Genomic DNA, 15,487 nt, shown 5'->3' on the forward strand with positions numbered 1-15,487 from the left:
TATTCCATATTTTAGCACCGATGAACTGTAGTCGACGTTCTCCATATACATTATTGGTCGGGGGTAGGTTGTATTTACAGGCTAGGGCATTTCTGGTGGGGCGGGATGAGGAACACAGTATGGATGCATTAACCGGGCGATTATACCTTATTACATTACTCATCGCAATGGCTGTTTTCTACAGACGCAAACTGTCAATGGGTAAAATCTGAAGTTTGTGAAACAACGGTGCACTCGGGTGATCATGGCAAGAGTGTGTTATTATTCTTATCGACCGCTTGTGTAATTTCCGTAATGGCTCAAGGTATGTGGTGTATGTCCAACCCCATGAATCTATGCGGTATGATAAATGACAGTGGAGCAGTGAAAAGTACAAAATTCTCCATATTTCCTGGTCAAACTAATTTTTTGTTTGTAGCAATGCATGGCAGACGATTTAACTGGAGAAGCCGTCGCCTCCGCTAATTGCTTCGGTCGGAGGCCGAAACAGGGTCGGTGATGCTTCCGTCATCGCGGAGAACCGCACGTGTGCTTGCTTGAAGGTCAGAGGGCCGGTAGAAGGCGTTTCCTTGGTTGGTACGTGGAGTAATTAGCTCCGATTAAAAAGAGCGGGAAAAAAAAGAAAAGCACGCACCGCCCCCGGGAGGGCTCGAACCTCCAACCTTTCGGTTAACAGCCGAACGCGCTAGCCGATTGCGCCACGGAGGCGGGACGAGCACTTCCATTTAGAAGGCAACCTGTTTTTTCCCCCAACAAAACCTTCAGCATGCTTTATACTCCATTACACAAGATGATGACATTTACTACCGTTAAACGTGGCCAGGTTTCGATTGCAGGGCAAGCGGCCCGGACCAAGTGTTTCTCAGCGACGTATGCTGTTACTTTAACCTATAGCCGCCACCTCACTCTCTGTCTCCACATCTGCTGCGGATTCAGATCCATGACTTCAGTCCTCGGTTCTTAGGGGGATTGCGAGGAATACTCTACCAGAGTGGCCAGATCATTAGGCTGCTAGGAGTGCTCATTTGTTTCTCAAGATATTGCTTTTCGTAGAAAGGTTGCACCTTTCTACATGATCATCACAGGTATTCGCAAATGGCTTTTTCACAGCAATATTAAAACTGTGACTTACAATTACCGATCCAGGACGCCGGCTGAGTTCGCACGTATATGTAGTCGTTCAAGCAGTTCAGTGTCATTTAATTTCTTTAAAAATAGCTCCTATAAAGCACGGCTTTCAGCATTTTTCTGTACCATACTCCTCCCATTGAAGTAAGTGTGTTGACAGCAGACAGAAATCCGTTACGGCAATTCGTAACTCCACTATGAATTAATTAGAACAAGTTAATAAAACTTCACGTGATGGTAGAGTCGTTTTAGCAGCCAGTTGCAGTACGACGTTTTCCGAGCCATCTATATTAGATCGAGAGCTACAGAGCATTAGCGAGAAAGTTAGCTTTGCCGTAGAGCGTTTCGGCGGTCACCGTGAACCATTTGGGAGCAGCCTTACACAGCTTCGTTGTAAAAAGGGCTGTAACAGATCACGCGAGGACAACTGTACGAAAGGAAGGCAGGCACTCCCTTGTCTATGCATAGGTTTGTTGGGTTTCACTTGATTGTGTTGAGTGATGATTGTGTCGAGTCATTGATTGGTTTATTTATTTATTTATTTACTTATTTATTTATTTATTTATTTATTTATTGATTGATTGATTGATTGATTGATTGATTGATTGATTGATTGATTGATTGATTGATTGATTGTGTTAACTTCAATGCAAACAGCAAGCGCAAAAACAGGAAGGAAGGAAGGAAGAAATTTATGCAGATTGGGATGTCTTGCAGGGAAAGGAAAGGGAGGGAAACTACTTAAGTCTAGTTATGCAGCCACGCAAGCGAAGTAGCCTCCTGGCTCGCCTTTGGTGTCATGCACTGTTCTAAGGCGGTCACTCCTGCGGAGGGAGGATGAATAAACATTTATTTAGCTGTAAGAGTTCCGTTGTGGGAGGCCTCCTTAGTCCAGGAATCCTTAGGCCTTGGCTGCCCGGCGAGCCCTGTCCACCAGTCGTTGCTGGCCTTGAGGGCGTGAGCTGATCAGCTGGTCAGCTGGTCCTCCCAGTGCTCCAGGGCTGGGTTTATTGATGGTGATGGGGGGTTACTGATGGTGATTCTCGGCATTCGCAGACCATATGGTAGAGAGTATTGGGTGTGGGGCAGTGTTTACAAGACAATGTATATGTTGTTGGGTAGATAGCATGGAGTAGTGTTCCGTGGGAGTAGGTGTTAGTTTGCAGCTGTCTGAGGGTAATGGCGTCCTCTCTGGGCACCTTGTAAAGTGTTTTTTGGTATATGCGTGAGGCCATCGCATTCCCACAAGACATGGCGAATTGTGGTACAGAGGAATCAAAATGTGCAGCCGACCGCGGTCACTGGTGCAGCTGGCGTTGCGGAAGCCGATGGCGTGTGCCGGTGCCGCCATTTCGCTAGGACGTCTGGTGTGTGTGCAAAGCCTGTGCGAGCCTTGGAAACAAAAACCTGAGCCCCACTGGTAAGCTCGGCGGAGAAAGGTTGTCCATGTGCGCTACTTGCTCTTTAAGCGCTAGACACCTGTCCTAACAATTAGTCGTAACGATCAGTCGCATGCGAATCGCGTGCGCCCGTCGTACATGTGTCTAGCGCTTTAAGCGCCGACGATCGTTCAAGGTGCCGTCGCCGCCGTTCTTTTTCAGAGCTAATCGGCAATGGTGGTAACAGGGGGCCTCCTCCTGCGCCCGGTGTGACCCAGAAGCCGCTTGCCCCAGGTTGTGAGCCGCCTGGAGACCAGAATGACCTTGAACCCATAGAAAATGAAACCCAATGGTCTTCTGATGATGCTGTTTGGTCCAATGCTTCTTTACTGCGAAACCGTGTACGTCCACATCCTCCCCTCCATCGCTCATTCCGGTGAAGCCGCTTTACTCGGCGCCGCTCCAGCGTTCCTTTTGGACACCGCCTGCTCCTCCTTCACAACTGTTATTTGCCGGTATTTTTTGCGTTTAAGCACGCGCACACAAGCGGTTCCCGGTTTATACATGCACTTTCGGGAGTGGACGGAGGAGGAGAGCGTGCGCTCGAAGCTATAGGTTTCATGTCCTCAATGATGACATGTCTGTTGGGCTGGTGGGAGGCGTACACCGGGATGACAAACAACCGAATGCGACCTATCTGGTGTCTTCACTGGTCGAGCTGATTGGGTTGGGTTACACAGACAGTAAGGTGCATACGGCGCGGGAGGGAAACAGACAGCGCCATGTGTGTTCGCAGGAATAAAGCTCCAGCCCTTCAAGTTTCATTAAGCTAATTGGCTGGGAAGCATACTCAATCGCAAAATTCAAACGTGGTTTGTTTCGTGCACTCGGTCGACTGCGCCAATCTTCGCAAGTCATCCATCTTCGCAGAATGGAAGGGCACTAATTTTTGTCGTTTCCGCTAGTGGAACGCAGACACATACATTACGGGACATTCCGGTCGCGAGTTTATTGGAATTCTTCTGTGCGGTATTTTCCGCGTACACAAATGAAAATAACGGGGATTATGATGATGATGTTGATGAAGAAGAAGATGCAGGTCGCATGTTTATTGCAACAGGCGCGTGAAACAGGTCCTTGTTTATACATGCCTTGCATCTACCGTCTGCAAAAGTTAGCACTGGCCGTTGTCCCTCTGGCGGCAAGGTGTGTGCGTGTCGTCACACTCGCTAGTTCCGGGAGCCAGCTGTCGCGGGCATGCCTTGACGCGGTGGCCAATCTTTCGAGCACTCATTGACGTGGTGGCCAATCTTGCCGCACCGGTGACACCCTCGCTCGTTGGGCCGCTGTCAGTCGGTCAGTTGCCGCGAGTCGAAGGAATAGTCTACGTGTGTGGAATAGGCAGCGGGAAGCTTGTCTATAGGCGTTCCGGACAGGGACCTTCCGTTGATGAAGGCCTTCATTATGTGTATGTCTCTTGAGACGCAATACCGAGATTGTGGTGCAAGTCAAAATGATCCTCGATGGCGATGCACCAGCTGTTTCACATCTTCTGGAGCTTGGTTAGAGTGGCCTTTTGTCGGATGCACACCACATGTTTCTTGAAGTTGAACTCATCCGTGTAGAACCGCAACCTGACAAGCCATAGTTCCTCCACGGACTCTTTGTTATGGTCAAACTCGCGCCACACGCCTTGCAGGTGGTCGATGTCCTAAAAAAACCACGCATTCCAACCTTAAATTATCACTTCTGGCTTTGTCTCCCACTCTGGGTACAGCTCCTGGAGCACTGGAGTAACTGGTGGTTTGCGCGGCTGGAGGTAGTAGAGTGTCATTAGGATGTATGCATAGGAAGGCGGGCTTCCCCGTGAGGCGTCACAAATGTCGCACGTTTTCGCAAAACGCTTGGCGGTGTAGCCCAGTTTCCGGACTCGGTTGTCAATGGTACTGTACGTTTGCAAAAGTCTTGTATTTTGCTGTGCCAGGGTGTTGTACACGCTGAGGTAGGCCTCCAAGCCAATCGGGACATGGAAAAGCTTGACGATGGACACCTTGGCGTTGGTGATGGCAATCACCTCGTCAAGCTCTGGGTGTTTGCAGAACTTCCTCGCAAGATACTTGATCATTCTGACGTGACTGATGTCCTTGCCGTCTTTACAGCTGTTAAAGGTCAGACAAATGTCGAGATCACACTGTGCAAGCCAAAGCCGTTTCACAACGATCCGTACAGGGTCAGCTTAGCGTCTTTTTACGACTCCCGAATCAAGGACTGCAGTTTATGAAGCATATCTTGGCGACCTGCCTCTTCTTGCGGCTGTAGAGCGCAGGCATTCTTCACGTCTTGGCAGACGTCGTTGAGTATCTTCGTTAATCCCCGGGTAATGTTAGGAAGCTTCTTCAATTCCGGAAAGCGCTGGTCTGGGCAGTCCTCGCGCAGCTGTCCACTCTTATGGCAGAAGGAGCAGACCAGCGGAGACACCTTTTCGCAGACGAGAGTCCCCCGGGGGAAGCTGTAATGGAAGTCCCCCACGCTGCAGAGGTCGAGGTCGTCCAATATCCTCTGAGGGATCGGCGGTCCCGGTTTGACAAACTGCTGTGGAGGAGGAGGCATTGTCGTCTTGTGACCTTTGGCTTTTGTGGCAGAGTCCGGAACGAGGTGGCGGTTCCTAACGACATTGACGTTCTCGTCAAACGAGAGGTACTTATCATCATCGTTTTCCTTAGTACCATCTCCTCGCTCTTCCTCGTCGTCATAACCGTTATTTGCCTTGGTCACAACCGAGAGTTCGGGCGGCTGGCTCTGCCTTTCCTTCTTGCCCTTGAGCTTGTCCTCTTCTTGGTCAGACTCAGACTCCAACTCTGAGTCGTCCTTGTAATGAGGAGGACCCGGCAGCCCGACCGGAACTGGGGCAGTAGGAAGTAGACGGCTGACGATCGCAGGCAGCCCTTCACAAACAGGTACACCCGCTCGCTCGGGATGGAACGGGCTAGGTTCCATTTTGAAGAGTACGGATCTTCGATAGCAATGTAGCGCTTGTTCCACTTCTCGGCGATGAGAACGGTCTGGGACTTACTGATACACACAACGTGTTTATTGAGTTTGAACTCGACGGCATAGAAGCACAGGAGCTCAACCCACAACTGGCCCATGGAGCGGTAATTCTTGCACGCCCACCGCCCCTCCAGACCTTCAGGCTTCACGTATGAGTCGGACTCATCGCACACTTTCACCTCGTGTAGAACCGGCAACACTGTTGCAGGAAGAACACAGTCATGACGGCAAAGGCGTGAGCTGGCCACGTGCCTTTCTCCGGCTGGTCGAGGCCACAGATCTTGGCCCGAAACCAGAGTGCGACCCCCAGAGTTTGTACCCTGGGGTCTAGCGACGCGTAGTCGTCTAGAAGCCTCGAGGTCTTAAGCGAGTTGCAGTTGTTAAGGCTGATCTCGCAGGAAATATTGCTGCCGACGTCCCTGAAGCGCATACTCGTGGTACCTTGGACAAGAAATCCTTCTCCACGTTCGAATACTTGGGGCACTGCCGAAGCAGGTCGCTAGTTTCGATGAAAAGCTCCACGGCATCCACTTTTCCGACTGGAGACAGGTCCATGTCGACCATGCTCGTCTTCAGGCCAAAGTCGTTCACCCACGACCCGTGCAGCGTGACCACGACATCCGGTAATGTTGCCGTGATGTATGCTTCCAAGTCCTCCGCTATTATCCTGCGCAGTTCAACCTTCACTCTCGTCAGACCGTGCTCCTTGGCAATCTGCTTGACGAAGTTGCTGATCACGTCGCATGGCGGGTCGACAGGGTATGGAAGGTTCTTGACGCCCATCCACAAGTCACTGACGGCCTTCTTGATAAGGTGCACGCCCACCTGAATGTGCTTTTCCGCGTACGCGACATCGTCAAGGTGTCGATGGCAGAGATGGCAGTATAACTGCGCCCGCGGGAAGCGTGTGAATTTTTTTTTTGAACGGGCAGACTGTGGTGCTGCTTGAGGATCTTCAGCTCTACCTTGGGTGGGCGGTAGGCCTCCTGATGGTCTCTATCCGCGCCCCTGGGACCGAATGGCACCCCGGTGGTGTTGGGGCGCCGTTTTCTCGTTATGGAACGGTGGGGTGTCGAGCCTCTGTAGTGTGAACGGTTGGGGGTCAACCATGACCCTCACCTACCCCCGAGGAACATCACCACCCCCCTCTTCGCCCCCCCCCCCCTCCACCCACAAAGGTCTGCTGCGGCCCGGCGTAAAGATTTTCGCACCGGTCCCGATTTCCGGGCTTCTGTGAGGGCTCAATGAGTCGGTTGTCGGTGTTGTTGCGGGGCATGCCAGATGCCGTGAGCCCGAATGGCCGCTGGGGGCTCTGAGCTACATACGTAATGGGATATTTATGTACCGAGTTCATTACCTTTCTTCGTCGTTTGCGTGCACTTCCGCGTTCGCGTGCGGTGGTGTAAATGATGGCGATTGTGATGTTCTTATGGATTTCATTTATTTTTACAGAAAAGAAAATAGGTACGTAAGTGAAATGTACGGCGATGAAATGCCAAATTACAAAATAATTATCGCCTTCATATGAATTCAACGTAGCTGCTGCAGAAACATCAAGTCGAAAAATTCGGGATAAACTTAAGAGTGCTTACGTGTGGGATTGCAAAATCAGTATGTGCATTTTAATAGAAGCTGTGCGAGGGTTGTCATATGGTAGGTATGTCATGACTGTTGATTGATTGTCGGGTTTAACGATCCGATGCTACACCTGGGCTACGAGGCGCACCGTAGTGCAGGGCTCCGGATTAATCTGTACACAGTAGCGTCTGTACACAGATCTACTGTGTACAGTAGATCTGTACACAGTAGCGTTTTCACTTTTCGCCTCCACCAGAAAAGCAGCCACCACGGACGTGGTCGAACCCGCGTCCTTGGACTCAACAGCACAACGCCTTAGCCACTGAGCCACCACGGCGGGCGGCTTTCCAGTGATGAAGACGAAAATGATATAGGTAATGATGATGATTACCTTGAAGTATTTGGCACTTACGCACAATAGTGGATAGGGCTCGGCAAAAGCCTTGCCGACTGCGCTAGGGGTTTTGTACCATCCGATCCTGACAACACCCTTTCTTTTCTTGCACCGTGGGTACATGATGCTATCCCATTTCTACAAGAGCACCGTTGTTTAAAAAGTCGCTCTTGAAAAGTAATATTTTCCCGAATGGCACGTGACAGAGCCTTATTTTGTGATTTTTTTTTTGCCTCTTGGCAGCATTCTCTAACGGGCTGGGTGGTTTTTTTTAGCGCGACACGGCTTGATTCGCCATTAGCGAAAAACTCGTAGCGCCTCCTGAGGGAACGAATGGCAAGCCAGCGAGAAAGAGGAGGGCCCGGAAAGCCTATTCGCGTTGGGCATGCGGAGAGCCGCTCGCCTACTGAGCGAACGAAAGCCGAGCCAAGGAATAAGAGGCGTCTTTCTTGGTAGCAGAAGTCATCTTGGCACTGCCTCGTTCGCCTTTGTTCAGTCGCTACCATATGTGTAGTGAATGCGTAGGCACGAATAAAGGGGGAAATGGCTAAACTAAGCAGCCTGCCAGAACCAAGAATAACCATGTATCACTTTGGAGCAGCTTCCCGATCACGTGCTAATTGGGAATTCACCCCCTGAAATGACTTCAAAATTGAATGCTAAGACATTTTTATGAAAACTTGATCAGGAAACCCGTCTGTCCGTGTATGTCCTTTGATGGGTCATTTCAGTCTGATACGAAAATGCTTTTAATAATAGGCCGTAGAACCTTCATCATTAGCCAACTGTTTTTTCGGACTCGAAAAAATTTGGACTTGCTGGATATTCCGGACTTTCCTGAAGAACCACCAGTAGTTCCATAGAAGTAATGTATAGGAACAACGAATATGTCGGACAAAATAAAGCTAAAATATCGATTTTTCTGAACACAACTTTCCGTGAAAGAGCCACTGTGCGACTCCAGGGCGACGCCATTTTGAATCCTAAGCCACCTGGCTAGCTTCGGGTTGGATTGGGATTGGCTTCACTCCCGCCGGGATAACAAACTGGGATCTTGGAGACCCCAATTTTGTATGTATTCCGAGGCGGAAGCAATCTCTATATCAGGAAACGGGCCATACGTGGCTAGTTTTTCAGACACCTCTTTTTTTAGACACCAGGTGAGGCTGTCTATAAGCAACATCATCATCAGGTTTTTCCTCTGTCGTCCCGCGGAACTAACAGGCGACGAGATTGTGTGCCAAGTGACCGCGCTGCCACAAAGCGACATAGCTCCGACGACGACACTCCTGACCTCCCGCAACTGCCAACGCAAGACATTGCCAACGCTTTGGCGTTGTTGTCCAATGTTTACGAAGAAAACGTGACGCTTGCATAGATGAAAGCTCACGTTCTCCCACGAAAGAGGAATTCAAGGCAAGGAGCCATTGGTGAATTCTGCAGTCCCATTAAATAAAGTTCGTTATTGCGATTCGCGGATTTTAAATGCAGAGCATTTCTTTAACTCACGATGTTATGCGTCCGTAACTCGGCGTCCGCAGCCAGCCAGCACGTGCACCCCTCCCCCGCTCCTCCTCGCTCTCAACAACAGGTGCGGGCGCGCATGCGCGTGCTCCGGCGCTGAAAGAGGCGTTGCAGCAGCAGGTGCTACCTCCTCTCCCTCTACTGCGCGCGCTACGAATATACACTCGTTGCCCGAGCGAAGGATCCGCGGCCCGACGTTGACGTTTGGCCGCGGCTTCTCGTGCACGAAGTTCGGCGTCGGCAGCGCGCTTCAGACGCTTGCGTTCGGCGTCGGCAGCGCGCCGTCTCGCCGCCTTGTCTTCTGCCGCCGTCGATGAAGAGGATGGCACGATGTCTTGAACTGGTACTGCAGCTGACGTTGGCTCGCGTCGCGGTACTGGTTGAAGGTGTTGCTTCCATCGCTTATGAACTTCGACGGTGGCGCACTGCCCTCCCGAGAGGGATAATAAGAAAGAAAAGAAAAGCAAGAAAAGAATAATAATAAAGATCCAACCGATTGCCCCGCAGAGAGGGTGGGGTGCAAACGATGGCAATAAATAACACGTTACGTACTTACGTCGCTCGTCTCTCTCTCTCTCTCTCTCTCTCTCTCTCTCTCTCTCTCTCTCTCTCTCTCTCTCTCTCTCTCTCTCTCTCTCTCTCTCTCTCTCTCTCTCTCTCTCTCTCTCTCTCTCTCTCTCTCTCTCTCTCGTCTCGCAACCCAACTACCCAACCCCTACGACAACAACAACTACAACTACCACCGCCAACTACCACAACCTACGCCACGTGACCACCCCCAATGCTCTGCATTTACTCGTGTCCCTCGCGCGGGGGCATGCGACGGAGGTTTTTTCGGACTGCTCTTTTGTTCGGACTATTTTCCCTTCCCCTCCAGGTCCGAAAAGTCGGTCGCCTACTGTACTTTCATTGGACTCATTATCTTAGAACGGGAAAGAAGTGAGCTGGTTGGTGCATGTTAAAAACATGAAAAATAGCGCGAATTAACGGGACGCAGAGTGCGTGTGTCTTCAACTACATGTGCGTCCCGTTAATTAGCGCTGTTTTCCACGTCTTTAATAGACTCATTATATTTCAAACAAAATCATGTATTCCAAGCAATGCGATTTTCTATTTTAGGGAAGTCAAGGATTGAGGAATCTGAAATATACTGCTCCACAGAGATAGACGGAATCGCAAAGCGCTTGGGCCATTTTACTTTCGTATAAAACTTTTTCATTTTGCCATGGAAAAAATCATAGCCAGCTTGCACAATGGTGCAAGCCTGATGTCACAACAGATCTGTGTTCGTCTCACTAAGCTAAACTCGACGAACGCCATATAAGTCACTCAGAACCATTTACCCTGTGTATATATATGGCGCTCGTCAGCAGTATACCGAATCAAACGCAAAATACGGTATACAAGTGCTTGTTTGGTTTAGTGCTCGAATAACTTCAGGCCCGGCGAGAGCTTGGAGAAAATGAGCATTGCCCATGTTAAACGTTGTCGTCTTAGTGCCCAAAGGAATCACGCCCGGTGAGCTAAGGACCCGTCGAAGGGGGGTCTGAAATTTGAGCGTACTGATTGTTCGTGTCTCATGCGAGGCGGCGTGAAAGGTTTTCCTGAGATCGACCACGACAGGAACAGTGCTCGGGACCGTTCGGCTGCGTCCTCGCCTTCTCAAGTAGTCTTCGCATGAGGTATAAAAGCTGTCATGAGTGCTGAGATTTAGTCTAAATCCGGTTTGATGAGGGGGAAAAACTTTAATCTCTTGTTCAAGGTAATGAATGATCTGGTTGGTACTCAGACGCTCTGTCAATGTCAGCGCTTGCACAATGCAGACGTCCAAGAAGCCCTGCTGCGTCTGCGCCGTCGACTCGTCGCCATCCCCGATGCATGGTGTTAAAAAGGAACTCTCAAGGCACCGCCAGCTTTACTCGGAAGCAGCAGTTGCGGCAACAAGGACCATTTGCTAAGTGCTGTCTGCTCTACCCACACGTTGGTCTCTTGCTACGTGTGTTCTATGTATTACTTTTGCCGCAATTGCTGCCCAGCGTCCTTTTGTCTTCTGAGCGCTTGGTGGACCCAACTATGCCTACAACAGCACAACTGGCTAAGAAAATTGCCGGTCTTGAGTCCCTACTCGATGAGCAACTTGAGGCTATGGTCGAGGAGCTTACCTTGAAGGTTAAGGCTAAGTTGGTAACGCTAGGTCTTGCCGAACAAGTGAAACTTGACGAAAGTGCGGATTTTGTGAGCAAGGATTATGACAAGATGAAGGGAAAGCAGGAAGAGCTAATAGCGTCAAACAGACAGCTTGTGGCACAGAACGCCGCTCTGGAAAAAAGGGTGGCTGAGCTCGAGCAATACTCGAGGCTTAACAACATCGAGGCTTAACAACATCGAGATTAATCCCTGTAACCGCAGGCGAAGACTGCACCGCCATTTTGCTGAGTGTGTGCGACGCTATTGAGTGCCCTGTCGAGCTTTGTGAAATCGATGTTGTCCACCGCGTCCCAACTATGTCGAAAAACAAGAATGAAAAGAACATTATCGCACGGTTAGTCTCACGTGAAAAGAAAAACGCCTTTGTTCGGAAGGCGCGTAAAGCTATGATCAACCCGTGCAACATCGGCTTCTCTGGTAAAACCCACGCCCCTGTTTTTATCAACGAACACCTTATCTTCGAAAACACGTAACTTTTTAAGGCCCTGGAACTAAACAAGGAATTTGGCTGGCGATTCCTGTGGACAGATAACTGCCGTATCAAGGCCCGCAAAACGGAGGACAGCAAGGTCTACCGCATAGCCACAGAGAGCGACCTGCGCGTGTTCACGTAATTCATGCCTAATCACCTTCGTTCTGATCCATGCCTGCTCACTTCATAACCAGTGTCTTTGCTGTCCCCAAATGAAGCGAAATTCCGCCTTTCTAACCACAATCGCTCACTGATACACTTTAATGCATGGAGCCTTCGGAAAAATTTTGACACAATCAATGGCTTTATCGCCTCGCTTAATCACAATTTCACATTCGTTTGCATTTCGGAAACGTGGCTTTCAGATGTCAGCCTCTGTGATTTGGTCTGGGTCGAAGTAGACCGTTCCTTCTTATCACATAATAATCAAAGCTTCATCCTTGGTTGCATCTATCGTTCGCCTTCATCCTCCCACCCCGATTTTCTGCTTGACTTTGATGTTATCCTCAACAAAAATAACTGTAGAAAATAAGGACATTCTTTTAGTAGGCGATATCAATATTAACTTGCTCGACACTGATTCCAACTTGTACAGCCTCCCAAATTTTTAATAATATAGCCGGAGGCATGTTAGCGCCTCCGGCATGTTAGCGCCTTATCACGGTGTTCAGCAGCGAATAGGCGAGAATACGCGCACGCGCATAGGACCATCTGCTGTATGAGTGTCGTCTGCTCCGCTGTTTCCTCATGTTTCCTTGAGAGTGGTGCGCCACCTGCCATCTGAATGACTTTGTGCCCCACGCTACTTAGCTACGTTTTGCGGTAGCGAAACGGCCTTGCAAGATAAGAAAAACAAGGGGTGTGTTGCCTTGAGAAGAACAGCGGAGCAGACGACGCTCCCACAACAGATAGTTCTATGCGCGTGCGTGTACCCTCGCCTATTTCGCCGGTAAACACCGTGATAAGGCGCTCACATGCCGATCGGTCGTCGCTCCCGCTATATTATTAAAAATTTCGGAGGCTGTACACGTACTGCTTTCAAGGATTGCTTTTCAGGGTTTGCTCTCGAATCCTTGATTAATGCCCCCACTAGATGCACGTCACAGGGATTGCGCACGCCCATAGATCACGTATTATGTAATATAACGTCTCCTCCCCTGTCTGCCGTGATGGACGTTGACGTACCTGATCATTATCCTATTTTTCTTACATTTCACACTGAAGCGTCATGTGGGAACACTATGTACTACACATCCCGATTTGATCATGACTAGTTGGTAGAAGCCATCACAGAAACTAACTGGTCGATAGTTTATTTTCTGTGTGATGCTGAGGAAGTTCTGCAGCAGTTTTATTCGTTATTTTTAGGGGCGGTATCTTTAGGCACAAACATGGTCAAATGTAAAAGGAAATATAAACACCCTGGATAACCCTTGAATGATTCGTGGGCTTTTATAAACTATCATAAGAGAGATAACCTTTACAGAAAAACAAAAAGGCAACCCTTTAACTCTAAGCTTGCGCTGCGTTATAAAAAGTAGTGTTCTCTTCTAAACATTCTGTTAAAACAGGCAAAAAAGCATTACTATGAATGCAAGTTCACTAAACACGAAAAAAATCCTAAAATACAGTGGGATCTACTGAACAGCTTTCTTAACACATCCACGACTAGCGCTGCTGTATGTAAAATTATCCATAATGGCAAAAATTTGCATCAACCTATTCACATTCCTAATGCTTTCAGTGAATACTTTTCCTCTTGTTACACACGCACCCGTCAGAATATAAATGTGTGTCATTGCATCCAGCGTGCTAGCCAGTCATTCTTTCTTTTGCCGGTTACAGCAAACGAAGCATTCGCCACGCTTTCTTCCCTCAAAAATGCAAGTGCTGTCCTGGATAATATTTTCATGCGTCATTTAAAATTGGTTGCTCATCTTATTTCCGACACTATCAGTAACATAATCAACCTTATCTTCAAAACCAGTGTTTTTCCTTCCTCTCTAAACAAAGCAAGGTCATACCCATCTTTAAAAAAGGCGACCGGCTATAATTTTCAATTATCGCCCCATCTCCATTCTTCCCACTATTAGTAAATTAATTGAGTATTTATTTGCTAAACGCCTCAATCGCTATTTATGTAAATTCAATATCCTGAGTGATTGCCAGTTCGGTTTCCGATCTGGGCGTTCTACTAACCTAGGCTTACTTTCCTTAAGAGACTTTATAAAAAAATTAATGGACACCAGAAATTTTGTGGGTTCAGTTTTTTTTTAATTTTAGTAAAGCATTCGAATGATTAATCACGATGTTTTCTTCCAGAAATTAGAAGCATATGGGTAACAGGGCCATCTCTAACTTTCAATGATTAGAAACTTATTTGCACAACAAGCAGTACAGAGTATATGTGGTTAATACCTTCTCTGAAACCCTAACATTTAACGAAGGCGTACCCCAGGGTTCCATTTTGGGTCCCCTGCTCTTTATTTTACATATTAATGGCCTTCCAAATTTACTTCATTGCTTTTATTGTGCCCTATTTGCCGATGATACTACAGTATTTTTCTGCGATAAATCGATAACTTCTCTCACCTCTAAGCTGAAGATTGTGCCCAATAACTTCATTAACCGGTGTAGCGACATTCACTTAGTTATTTACCCACAAAAAACTAAATTCAAGGTTTTCAGGACTTCCAATAGGCAGACCAGCATCCTCCCCGCCATAATGCTAGGATTGCACACCATTTCTTCATCCGAACATTCATCCTTTTTTGGCATCGAACTCGACCCTAGCCTTACGTTTTGTTTTCATTTTTCACAACATAAGCCGAAAACCACATTTCGCATCTGCGCATTATTGAAGGCACGGCATTTTTTTCTCATCATGCACTGCTATCACTGTATTTCGCTTTAATTCGAAGTCATATCAATTCGGGCATTGCCTCCTGCTTAACGCATATTCTTCCCATATCTCATCACTACAACAGATCCAGAATCAATCTATTCGCATTATCACACGTAACTCATATCGTTCTTCAGCTACACCTCTGTTGTGTGAGAGCAAGATATTACCAGTACATGAATTATTTAACTACAACTTGGGCATATTTTTTGCAAGTTACTTCACTGTTACATTTCATACAATGCAATAGATCTTGTTCGCTTAAGAACAAAAAATTTCTCCAGGTTTGCAGCCAGTAACAACTTTTTATTACCTACTGTGCATACTAATTACGGCAAAAAAAACTCATTGCTTTGCGGCAATTTCATTTTGGAATGGCTTCCCCCTCAACATAAAGTCATCATCGTCCATAACGATCTTTAAAAACGCCTCAAAGATTTTTTGTTGTCATTAACATGGAAAATCACACTTACATTTCATGGTTGTCTGCAATAGTGTTTGTTCTTGTATGCCTTTATTTTGTATTGTTGTAGTTAATTTTCGTTTCCTGTTGTTTATTTATGTCTTTTTGTTTAATTCAGTGTTTTCTGATTCTCAAAACTATGTCTCTTGATATTTTGATTTCTTTTTCTTGACTAGGTGTGGTCATGATTATTTGTTTTGTTTTGCTGTCTTATAAATTCGCGTTGTGCAGTTCTCATTGAGGGTCCCGTTACAGTCGTCAGACTCTGGGACCCTCGCCTGTATAATAATTTGTTGGTATATTCTAGAAAAAGGCTAATTTGAATTTGAATTTATTAACTACACAGCTCGAAGTTTCGATGTTGTGTTTGGCCGTTTGCCGGCTTTCG

At 47.8% G+C, this 15,487-nt stretch overlaps 1 non-coding gene and 1 pseudogene across 1 annotated transcript; both read right to left on the reverse strand.

Annotated features, from left to right (window-relative positions):
- Positions 1-634: 634 nt before the first annotated feature.
- On the reverse strand, positions 635-708 carry Trnan-guu (transfer RNA asparagine (anticodon GUU)). The gene has a single exon. It is a non-coding gene; the product is annotated as a tRNA-Asn (tRNA).
- A 3,028-nt stretch (positions 709-3,736) lies between these two features.
- On the reverse strand, positions 3,737-6,834 carry LOC144161993 (terminal uridylyltransferase 4-like; annotated as a pseudogene).
- Between the last annotated feature and the right edge of the window lie 8,653 nt (positions 6,835-15,487).

Source organism: Haemaphysalis longicornis, unplaced genomic scaffold (genome assembly GCF_048455015.1).
Source record: "Haemaphysalis longicornis isolate Haplotype H1 unplaced genomic scaffold, Haemaphysalis longicornis Haplotype H1 scaffold_1, whole genome shotgun sequence".
In the NCBI taxonomy this organism is placed as follows: Eukaryota; Metazoa; Arthropoda; class Arachnida; order Ixodida; family Ixodidae; genus Haemaphysalis; species Haemaphysalis longicornis.